The sequence below is a fragment of the Melospiza georgiana genome, chromosome 6 (genome assembly GCF_028018845.1).
Source record: "Melospiza georgiana isolate bMelGeo1 chromosome 6, bMelGeo1.pri, whole genome shotgun sequence".
Taxonomy (NCBI): domain Eukaryota; kingdom Metazoa; phylum Chordata; class Aves; order Passeriformes; family Passerellidae; genus Melospiza; species Melospiza georgiana.
In genome coordinates this window covers 22,351,313-22,363,785 of record NC_080435.1, presented here as the reverse complement: position 1 = coordinate 22,363,785, position 12,473 = coordinate 22,351,313, and positions in this window count along the sequence as shown.

Below are 12,473 nucleotides of genomic sequence, written 5' to 3'. Positions count from 1 at the left end.
ACTGGAGCTGGGCTTCCCTCCTCTCTCTTGGGTCCCAGAACGCTGTGGCCAAGAGGAGCAGGAACTCTGCCAGGGTTCCTGGTGGAGTGGGCCAGGAGTGGGGCTGTCCGGTTAAAAAAAATCAGGTCCGGATGTGTTCTGAGGTGTCAGAGGGGGCTGGAGGGGTCAGGAGAGTGTCAGAAGAGGTTGGAGGGGTCTGGATGCTGGCAAAGCCAGAGGAGAGCAGAGCCTGACAGGCCACACTCAGAGTGGGGGAGCAGCTCCATCTGGGAAAGCTGTGGGATGTGATAGGATGGGGTGAGGATGGAGAACGGGGTGGGAATGGGGTACAGAGATAGGGATAGGATAGGATAGGATAGGATAGGATAGGATAGGATAGGATAGGATAGGATAGGATAGGATAGGATAGGATAGGATAGGATAGGATAGGATAGGATAGGATAGGATAGGATAGGATAGGATAGGATAGGATAGGATGGGATAGGATGGGATAGGATGGGATAGGATGGGATAGGATGGGATAGGATGGGATGGGATGGGATGGGATGGGATAGGATGGGATAGGATGGGATAGGATAGGATAGGATAGGATAGGATAGGATAGGATAGGATAGGATAGGATAGGATAGGATAGGATAGGATAGGATAGGATAGGATAGGATAGGGAGCAGTTCAGCTCTGCTTCTTTGGTCCCAGGGGAGGCTTTGGCAATGATCCCAGAGCTCCTCCCTAAGCAGGAGTTACTCCTGACAAGCAGCCACCTGACTCATCAGCACTGCCAGCACTGCCAGCATTCCAGTGCCAGCAGCACCACCAGCATCCCTCTGCTGCTGTAGGAACAGTGACCTCTCTCAGAGAAGGGAAGGAAATGAGACAGAGTAAAGATCCATTCTGAATTAAGTGAAGTGTCTAAAAAAAGTGAAAAGTCTGTAATCAGCCCAATAACTGATAGTACTAGATTAAGAGCTGTCAATAAGATAACACAGAATTTATACCCTGTAGTAGCAAATCCATATACCTTACTAACTTGTTTAACACCTGAGCTAACCTGGTTCACTGTTTTAAGCCTAAGAGATGCCTTCTTTTGCCTCCCTATCCACGAAGCCAGCCAGAAAATTTTTGCATTCAAACACAAGCTCACATAGTCCGTGTGCCTGAAGGCTTCAAGATTCCCCACTCCGACTGGAGAACAGCTTGCAAAGACCCAGAGTCCCGGGAAGCTCCACAAGAGGAAAGGAGGCTGTTGCAGTATGTGGATGATCTTCTAGTAGCCACTTGGACGAAGGAAGCAAGAGAAGCCTGGACAGTAAGCCTTTTGAATTTCCTAAGACTCCAAAGACGCAGAGTCTCAAAGAAAAGGGCACAGGTAGTGAAACAGAAGGTAATCTACCTAGAGTAAGAAGTGAGTGCTGAGCAGCAGACTTTAAGGCAGGGAAGCCATATGCCAAACCCTGAAACCCCAGACAACGAAAGAACTCCGAACCTTCTTAGGCATGGCAGGGTAGTGCCAGCTGTGGGTTTATAATTATGGACTGTTCGCCAGACCCCTCTATGCTCTTATTGCCAATGGAAACAGAGATCTCCAGTGGACAAAAGACACCACACAGGCCTTTCGCCAGGTAGAGAGAATGCCCTCATGTCAACTCCAGCTTTGAAACTTCCAGATGTAAGTAAACCATTCTTTCTATTTTTCCACACAAAGAATTGCCCAGGGAATATTGGCTCAGGACTTGGGCCCATACTGAAGGGCAGTTGCTTACTTCTCTAAGCAACTAGATGCAACAGCCAAAGGATGGCCAAGTTGCCTCAGAGCTGTAGCAGCAGTTGTGCTGAATATTCAAGAGGCACGCAAGTTTACCCTAGGACAAAAATGACTGTGCTAGTGTCCCACACAGTGTCCGCAGTACTGGAAGTAAAGGGTGGCCACTGGCTCTCACCACAGAGGTTTCTGAAATACCAGGCCATCATAGTAGAGCAAGACGATGTAGAGATAGTGGTGACTAATATTGTCAACCCAGCTTCTTTTCTCAGTGGAATCACGGAGAAGCAGTACACCATAGTTGCCTAGACACCATTGAAGCTACCTACTCCAGCTGCCCAGACTTAAGGGACACTCCTCCGGACAATGCAGAGACCTAGTTCACTGACAAGAAAGCAACATTGCAAAGTTCACAGTGACTACCTGCAGAGAAGTAATAGAGTCTGGACCCTTACGAACAGAATGCTGAGATAAATGCATTGACCCATGCCTTAGAAACAGCAAAAGGCATTCAGAGTTGTGCATGCACCATGGAGCCATCTAGAAGGAGAGGGGACTGCTGACCTCACAGGGAAAGAAGAGACAATCCAGCTGCTGGAAGCAGTTCAGCTACCTAAAAAGCATGTTAAAGCACACCAGAGAGTGAGCTTAAAATTAGAAGAAAGAAATGAGCTGGCAGATGGAGAGGCAAAGAAAGCAGCAAAAAGTGAAGTACAGATTTTCCTCGAAGGTAAGTCATAATACAATAATACTAATCAAAGGAGACGTACAACTGCAAGGGGTGGGCTACCATTGAAAGAGAGCTAGTAATCCCTTCCAATTTTTGTGGTTACTAGTGAAGGAAGGGCACTAGAAAGCACACTAAGGTCTAACTACTTAAATGCTTTTTATAGAGTGTAGCTCCTTTTTCGAAATGACCAAGGCTGCAAGTGATACAGAGTGCATTGAAATGAAGTGTTGACTTTGAAGCAGTAATTTCCACAGGCTTTCTAGAACACACATCTGATTGAAAGAATCGTTGTATCGTTGTCAGGAATTTATATGCCACTATCACTCAGGTAAGCCGACAATGTGATCCTTGCCTCCAGACTAACCCCAAAATACCCCCCGGCCAAAACTCGGTCAGACTGGGAGAGGCCATGGGCCTGTACAGCAGTGGCAAATTAACTTTTCAGAACTCCCAAGGAAAGGGGGGTATCAGTATTTACTGGTATTAATAGATACATTTTCAGAGTGGTCAGAAACATTCCCCACCAGAACTGTAAAAGCTCAAGAGGTAACCAGATTATTTTTACAAGAAATAATACCACACTTCAGAGTTCCAGCCATGATATCCTCAGATAAAGAATCACATTTCATTTCCAAAATAGTGCAACAGATTAGTAGCCATCTGAGCATAGGTTAGGAACTTCATACCCCATACCACCCCCAATCAAGCAACCAGGTGGAGAGAATGAATAAGACTGGGGCAAGAAGTTAATCTACCCTAGCCCAAGTTCTTCCACTAGCACTATTGCAAATTCAAACTAAACCTTGAGCTAAAAGAATGCTGAGTCCTTTTGGAATGCCTTATAGAAGACCATATAGAATGCAAAGAGAATGTCCAGAATGTCCACCTACATGGTGGCATTAAGCAACCAGCTCAGAGTACATGTGGCTGGAACTCGGAGCAGGGAGTTAGACAGCCAGTTAGATAGCCTGGGGATGATGTATATGTTAAGTCTCTTACAGAGAAGACTTCGGAACCACAGTGAGAGAGACCACTGCAAGTACTTCTCACCACCTTCACTGCAATCAAAATCAAGGAGCAAGACGCCTGGATTCATCACTCTCGGGTGAAGAAGGCCCAGAAACCCCTTGAGGAGTGATGCCAGGAGACAATGAACTGAGATTAAAATTTACTCAGGCAAAATGAGTACATTGCGGTCGGGAGTAAATCATATTTTAGTTTGTAGAATTGTTTTGTGTGTAATCATAACTGAAATTTTAGAACTTGAGAGTACCTCTATTCAAAGCAATGCTGAATGGCCTTAGTCCCTGGCATTTAATCAGTATACTGGATCCATAGGAAAACCTTCTGAGATAAAAGATTTAAACATATCTACTGTAGTAATCCACGAGAATCAGGTATGAGGAGCAAGAATGGCAAGAACAAGAACTGTGGACACTTCAAAGAATCAGAGGAGAAGAAATCAAAGTAGGGTGCCAGATCATCAATAGGGTAGCTTATGAGAAACCAGTGTCTGAACCTCCCCTGGTGTATATGAACACCAGGAAGTCTGTGATAACCTAAGTGAATCAGACTGTTGGTGTAATTTCACCTTGATGCAGCCTGTAGAAGTGACCTGCCTTTGAGCTCGAATTACTATCAGACTTTCATTTGAATTCAAAGTGGACACTGCACTTTTTACCACAGCAGGGCCTTATACACCCCATACTAGTTCAGACTCTACCCAAACTCCAAACTTGAACCTAACGTAGTAAAGAATAATGCAAATTAACATCTCAAAAATCCAACCAGCCTGCTCCTCCTTCCTACAAGAAAGGAAGGAGCCAGCTCTCCTGGTGCCTAAAACCAGGAACACCAAGAAATCAGTTTCCTTAGGTCATTTTCCAAGCTAGTTGGCTGAACACTCAGGCAATGACTGGTAAAGGGTGCTGAACTGCAAGTGGTGAACTAACCCAAGCAAGGGAGGTGGTTTTCTTTATTTATAGCTATCCCTTTTCCTACTGAGATCTGGATCAGTGATTGTCCCAGTCTGAGGCAGTTAGATTCTGCTTAAAAGAAGTAGAGAGAGAGATCCCCCCCTCAGAGCTCAGCAGCAGGCTGTAGGATTTTGAGCATCACTTTTGTGCTGAGTGTTTCAAGTAGCAGAAACCTGATCCCAGTTTCTTCTGAGGCACTGCAATGAATTTAGGCTCTTCTCTCAGACTTCCCCTTCATTATTTACTTGAGGCTTAGACCTGAAGCTAGGGGCAAGGTGGGTGAAGTTTTGTAGACCAAGAGAGACATTCCTGCTTGCCACACATCTAGGAAATCAGGTGCTTTGGAAGGAGAAAGAGATTCCCTGAGGTCTCTACATTTCAGAACAAACATCTGCCTCAAATATGACCTAAACCTCTGTCAGATACACTTGTGAAGTGTGTCTGAATTTTCAGTGTGAGCCCAGCACCTCCCTCTGGCAGGGAGGGATGGTCATGGACAGAAAGCAGTTCCTGTTCCCCATAACAAACATCTAACTAGCATATTGAAGACAAGATTAAGAGTTTTAAATGGAATTGATTCAGAAATACTGGTGAATAAACTGGCCACTGCAGCAGCTAGCCTAACAAAATTGAAGCAGCCTTTATAGTAATCTCCATTTGCATTAGAAACTAGCCAGTGACAGATTTCAAAAGTACTGCCAAAGTAAAGAAGTATGAAAAGGCCGAGGACCAAGACCACAAGTTGATAGTAGAAGCACTTAGTATAGTTCGAGATAATGTGTCTTTAGCTTTCAGTTGTATACAAGCACACTTATGGATGCAAGCAACAAGAGCTCTGATCATACGGGAAAAGGGTGAAAGTAATTTTCCAGCTGAAATTCAAGAAATTGTGTGAGATAAGGCAATTGATTTTAAAAGGAAGTTTCAGTCTTGGTGGACTATGGTGAATTTCACCTATGATCCTGTTTATAATGTGGCAACTGCCTTTGTGCTTACCATACATAATGCCACTGTTCATGTTATCCATCCCATTGTTGCTCTAAGTTTAAACCATGAAAAAACAATACTCTATCCTTCAGAACATAGAGTGTGGGCATGAAAGATGAATGAAAAGTGGCAGACAGTAAACTTAGAATCCTGCATTACTAGAGAACAGATGAGATTCATTTGTGAAAGCAATACTATTAATGTTCAAGATGTGTGTTTAGACACTGAACAGAGTATTTGTCACTTTGAAATTCATCCAGTCACTGACCAGAAAACTGTATATACTGGAAAAGGGTGTATGCTTGAGAACTGCCTGTGCTGCTGTACAAATTAATAGCAATGATGTTATTCTGTCTAGTAGAAACCATTCTAATCTCTGTATTTGTGATTGTGTTAAGATTATTGGGTGTGATTTTTCGTATTTAGTACCAGTAACATCCCACCAGCTGATTTAAGCCAATTACACAATGTATCACAGACTACCACCTACCCCTAGTGGGATGAACCTTATATTGGTAAAACAATTAATTAAGCACCAAGACCTATTAGAAGGCTTGAAAGAAATCCAAGGAAGCGGAAAGGAAACCTTAATTACTGTCCAACATGATACAAAGGAGATAACCAGAGTTCTACAAAGAATAAAGCAAAATATGGATCATCACTGGTGGGATGTGATCTTTGGGTGGTCACCAACTGCGAATAGAATCTTTAATAAGTTGTGCCACCCCATTGTAGTTTTACTAATATTAGTTGGGATAAGCTTATCTATTATATTGTTAATTTGGAACTGGAGAATGCTACAACAAACAGCTGTACTAACCTCTTTGTCAAACGTACATAGTGAAGCGTTAAAAGACACTTATTGTCGTGAGGGTTTTAATTAAGTAAAAGAATTTACTTATTTCCTAGGAAAGGGGGGAATGAGACAGAGTAAAGATCCATTCTGAATTAAGTGAAGTGTCTAAAAAAAGTGAAAAGTCTGTAAGGCCAAAGCTGAAGGAAAAACTTGCATGCCAAGACAGCAAAGAGACAGAGAAAGAAAAACAGAAAAGACCACAAGGTCGATTGAACCCCGACTTAGAAATACCTTTGATAAAGAAGAACTGGTGCTAAATGTCACACAGAATGAATATGTATGAACTTATTGTGAAACTGTATGCATATGCATTTGAAAGGGAGATAAAAGAAGACCTGAGGTCTTCAGAGGTATGCATGCCTTGTAGGGAGACTTGCATACCGAACTTTACAACTTTTATAAAGTTGTGAAGTTTCTTCTTTTCTCCGCAAAACAGAAGGAATGGTACAAGTCTCTCAGGAGAGAAAAGGCAGTAGGAGAAAGGGACAGTCTGCAGGACAGGAATGTTTCTCATCAGGAGAAAATAGGGAGGCATTTGCAAAATATTTCATTTGGAGATTTTGACAAAAGTCACTTCCTCTGTAGCAAAAAAAAACCAAAGATAGATATCTCAGAGGAGATGAGGCTCTGACATAACCAAAGCTGCAACTTGCAACTCCTCTGAGACTCCACTGAGCCCTGGGGAGCAATATCAGGACAGAACACACAGAGAGGAGCCAGAGGGATGGGAATGGGGAGCTCCTGGTGACCTGGCCACTTTCTCCTTCATGTCCCTGACCTGGCAGCAGCCGCTTTAGGACATGGATCCCAAAGCAGCAAGAGGGACCAGGAAGCGCCGCTGATCTGCACAGAGCCCTTTGCCTGCTGCTGCCCCACAGGGAACAGGTCAGTGGAATGTTTGCCTTCCTCCCTACCCCACCTTCCTCTCCTGCAGCAGCTGCTCTGTTCCTGACACCCTCTCCCAGTGACTGCAGGGCCCTCCCCAGCTCCCCCCTCCTCTGCCCTGTGCTTTACTTCCACATCCCCTGCTGAACAGCCCAACCTTACTGCTTCCCTCTCCGACCCCACCATTCCCACTGCCCTCCTCCCCTGCACATCTCACTCCTCCCCACTGAATCCTTCCCACTGCAGGGAGCTGCTCAGGAGCCACATGGTCCATCCCTGCATTCTCCAAGCACTGACTGCCCATCCACTCTGACCACAGCCAGGGGCCACATCCCACTGCCTGCTCAGCGTCCATCCAGGGAGGTGACCACCGTGTCCCCATCTCCTGCCTCACCCACTGAAGGAGATGATCTGTGTGAGACAGATCACTGATGTGGCCATACACAGTGTGACCCTGCTCATCTGCCTCTGTGGGCTGGCTGGGAATGGGGCTGTCATCGGCCTCCTCAGCCTGAAGGGTGATAACTTTTGCATCTGTGGCATGGCTGTCACTGACTTCCTCTTCATTCTCCTCACAGTCCCCTCTGCCCTCATCCTCCTGGTGAAGGACATGTCCTGCTCTCTTATCCTGCCCGTGCTGTACCTGCGTTTCCTTTTCCGGCTCTCTTTGTTCTCCTGCTACTGGGTGCTGCTCTGGCTGATGACTTTTGGCCTTGGAATGTATATCAAAAGAGGCGCGACATCGTTATCCACATCACTGCACTGTTAATTCTCCTCCTCAGCTTCTGCCATTTCCTGCAGCAGCTCAGTTACATTCGTGCCATCACAGATTTTTTTCCTGCTCACCTGCATCCACAGCAGCATCAAAACCTTCATCTACTTCTTGGTGGGGAGTTGGAAGACAGAAAACTCCATGCGGAGTTCCTGGAGGTCCTGCTCCATAGTGAGCTGCTGGAGGCACTGTACAGTGGGGGCCTTCAGAGACTCCCTCCAGAGGGTCTTTGAGAAGCAGAAAGAAGAAGGAACACAGACAGATGATGCCAGCAGGGACATGGGGATCTGAGGCGACTGATCCTTTCCACTGCTCTGCTGAAGAACCCCAGGAGAGTGGCTGAAGGTTTCCTTGAGCCTCCTCATTAATAAATATCCACAGGATCACCCTCCCCATGGTGCTGTATTCCTGAAGGAGAAGGGAGCATGGGCATTGCCTTGGGTGATTTTTATGGGATGCTCTGCAGGGAGCACATTGGAGCATGGCTTTCCTCCTCCCTCCTGCATCCACATGGCTCCAAGCAGTGCAGCTGGGCTCAGTGCTGTTCCCCAGCTCCATTCCCCATGCAATGACCCTCATGGCCTCGGCCCCAGGGAATGAACTCCATCTCCTTTGCCTCAGCAGATGAGTTCTCATGGTGTTTCCAGGGAGCTCTTGCCTGCAAAGAATGGGACACCTTCATCCCTGGGGACACACCCATCATGGAGTGGCAGTGATTTCCCAAATCCCTGCAGGGCTGGTGCCTCTGGATGGCAGGAGAGGGCTTGGGATCACAGGGAGCATCCTTCCCCTTCTGTCCAGCAGAGCCAGCTCTGCATTCCCAGCTGATGGGAAGGGACACCAGGTAGGGCTGCAGAGCTGGGGAGGGACAGCAACATTCCCTTATCCTTTCAGTGGGAATGTCTCACATTCTTCAATTCCAGAATTAAATCCTTCTGAATAAAGTGCAGTGATAGTGAACTCAATTGATCCTTTGTGCCTGTATCCAGAAAGTACATGGAATATGGAAATTCCCATCACCAGATGCTTGGACCATTGAATTGCACAGAAATTAGGGGGTTATGCTGCTCTTCTGCAGAATGGGGCCATCCATCCTCTGGTTCCCCAGCATCAGTGTCCAGGGAAGCCCTTGAGCACCTCCATCCTGAACCTGGCCACCCTCAGGAGGAGCTGCACAGCCACTCTGCACAGCAGCTCCAGCCACAGCCCAGCCTCTCCTGATCTTTGTCATTCAGAAACTACCCCTAAACTGTTGAAGAATGGCTGGATGAACAGAGCCATGGGTCCCTGGAAATCTTGTACAAGCAAACCCCCTGTTAGCTTAGCATAAGTAGGCTTCACTTGACATAACTAGACCTTAAATCATGGTAAGGAGTTTGCAAAGTATGCTGCATCATGCTGACAAGGTCAAGAGGGCAAGGACAGCAGCAAGAAGGAAGAAGAAAAGAGGTTTTGCAATTCAAAAATAGAGAAGTAAAAGAGACAAGAATGAGGAAGAACTCTGTGTTAGAAACCACCAAGTAAGAGGAGTATGTAAACATAACCTTTTGCTTTATACCAATGAACTAACGACGAGTATGAATAATTACTGAAAACATATAAAAGTGCCGCTGTACTCCAAATAAACGGAAGCTTGCTTTACCAATCATATTGATTGATTGCATGTGTTCTCTCGCTGCTTAGTCACTAAACTAAGTTTGCTTATACAGTTTCTGTTTGTTTTCACAGTTCTAGTTCTGGCCCAAGAATTCATTGCATAAACATCCAGGCTTCACTGCAGAGCCTGTCTCTGTTAAACAGTGTCCAAAATGGCTCATTTCCTTCTTTTATCCCATTCTAAAGCCTCTGGCTGGTCTGGGAGCAGGGCAGGTCCCTCATACCAGAGCCCTTCCTAAGGCACGTGCCTGCAGTGCTTGGGATGATGTTGGCAGCACCAAGAGCTCCTGATTCCTCCTGGGAGAGACCTGGGCAGCAGCCACATCTCTTGCTCAGGGGGAAGTTGTCCCTCCTTTTCCCACTGGCCTTAAATCCAGGGGAAACCAATGTGCTACTGCTTCTGGAAAGGGAAACGAGAGTGAAAGCTGTGGGTGGTGAGTCAGGCTTTGGAGACACACGTGAGGGTAAACAGCTAAGGAGCATTTATTAACAGAGTTGTTAATAATGAACAGAAGAGGGAGACTGACATCTGAGAGGGTTTTTCTCTCCCTGACTCTTGTTTCCCTGTCCATTGGAAAGCAGAAACTTTCCAAGGTACAACCTCTTGTCCTAGGAAAAACAACTCAGCCCGGGGGTTTCTCCCAAGGGAAGAGCAGGAGGATCATGATCCTCCAATGTACTTTTTCTACTTCCCAGCACCTTTCTTGTCTCCTGTGTCATCCAGACTATTCTCTACATGAGCTTCCTTTTCCACGGAATCCTAGAATAATTTTGGTGCGAAGAATTGTTAAAGACCAACCTTCTCCACATAACAAGATAGCCCACAGGCCCAAATTTTGAATGCCTACTGGAGAAAGCCTCCCAGAGGCCATCACAAACCCCTCTAACCACTGTGCAACAGCGCGCAGAGTGAAGCCTACACATTGTATTCCCATCTCTCAGGAGCTGCTGCGGAGGGATAGGATTCAACCAGGAATTGTTCTACTCTGCTGTGCTGAGACTTTTTATCCATCTACTTGTTGGTTTGAAGCAAACAAACCAAGAAAAACCAATGGGAAGAGCTCTCAGCCTTGGCCACACAATTTTAATATTCCACAGGGTAGGGAAGCTCATTTCTGAGACAGACAAAGCTCAGACATGTTGAATAGCAAATACTCAAAGCAGAAATACCAAAGCAAGAGGTATCCTGGGTACCCCTACCCACAACTGAAGGCTTGGAATGAGATAATTTCTAAACTTCCTTCCAACCCAAACCATTCCATGAGGATTCCTCATGTCATCAAGCATCCACCCCAGGCAGGAGTTCCCCTGCTGCACACAGCAGCAGCTGGACAGAGTTCAAGGAGCATTTGGACAATGCTCTCAGGCCCAGGCTGGGATTGTTGGGATGTCCTGTGCAGGACCAGGAGCTCAACTCCATGAACCTTGTGGCTCCCTTCCAACTCTGGATATTTTATGGTTCTATTTTATGCTGAGTATCTTTCATGATTATTCCACTTGATGATGATTCCACTGTGTTGTCCATATGCCCTGGCACAGCACTAAAGTCTCAAAAGCCCTCTGGAAGGCAGCACTACCAGAGGGGGTGAATTCCTTTCACAGCTCCCAGCCAGGAACTAAATCAGAGGGAGGGGACTGCTGTTGGCCAAGGAGCCAGAGCACAGCCCCATTCCCACCATCCCACACAGGCACAGCAGCAGCAGCAGCGGGACAGGCACTTTGCTCCACTGCCTGCTGTCACACTGGCTCCAGTTGTCGTGGCTCTCCTCATTCCAGCTCCCCTGGGATGCCTTCCCACCGGGCTGGCTCCAGCAGGCAGGGCTGGCTCCCTCCGTGCCAGGGGACAAAGTGCTCATGGGGACACCTCTGCTGCTTCTCCTGCCCTCACACAGCTGCAGGGGTGACAAACAGACACACCAGAGCAACGCTGCTGTCCCCCAAACGTGGCTCTTCCCATCTTTTCCCACCCACAGCTTCCATGTGGAGCAGCACAGGGAGGGGTGAGGGACAGGACAGATGGCAAGGAGGATGTGGGAGCCTGGTCCTGTGTGCCTGGCACAAAAGCCAGGGAAATACCTCCTTCCTGCCTGCAGACAGGACAGAGCTGGAGCAGGAAAACAATTGGAGAAGGAGAGGATTGCCCATGGAGATATCAGAGAGCAAATGGCTTTGGGATGGATCTGAGCTGGACTCTCAGGTGTCAGTTGATATCACTGAACTGCTGGATTCCTTCAGCAGGACACCAATTTCAATATTCCATCCCTTTTCTCACACTATTTATAGCTTTTAATTCCCTACAGACCTCAGTTCTGCCCCCAAAATCAATAACCAGGTTCCACCCAATGAGGGGGCCCTGATGAAGGTGGAAGAGAAGAGTCTGAGCTGGTTTCCTCTGGCAGCCTGGAGAACTTGCCCGCAGTGCACTGCCCTCAGCTGCCAGGCTCCAGCTGCTGTCCCTGGGCCGGGATCTGCAGGAGGTTCCCTGGAATGGTCCCTTGGGAAAGGGGAGCGCAGCCCGCGGGCTGAGCCCGAGCAGCGTCCGGCGCGGGCTCTGTCCCAGCTCCTGCCACAGCCCCTGCTCTCCGTGCTGCCTCGTGTTCTCCAGGGCTCTCACACACAGGCAACTGCCTCAGAGCCTGCCACGGGCTCAGGGCTCTGCTCCTCAGCTGCTCTTCACTCTGCCCGGGAAATGAGCAATGGGAGAGAGCCTCAGCAACCACACCTGTGCCCAAAGCACTTGGGCTCCAGCTCAGCTTCTATTCTATTTTATGGCAACCTCAATCCAGAAATCTTGTCTTTTGAAGTGCATGAACTTGCCCATTCTTATTTCTGGGATGGATCCTCAGGACCCT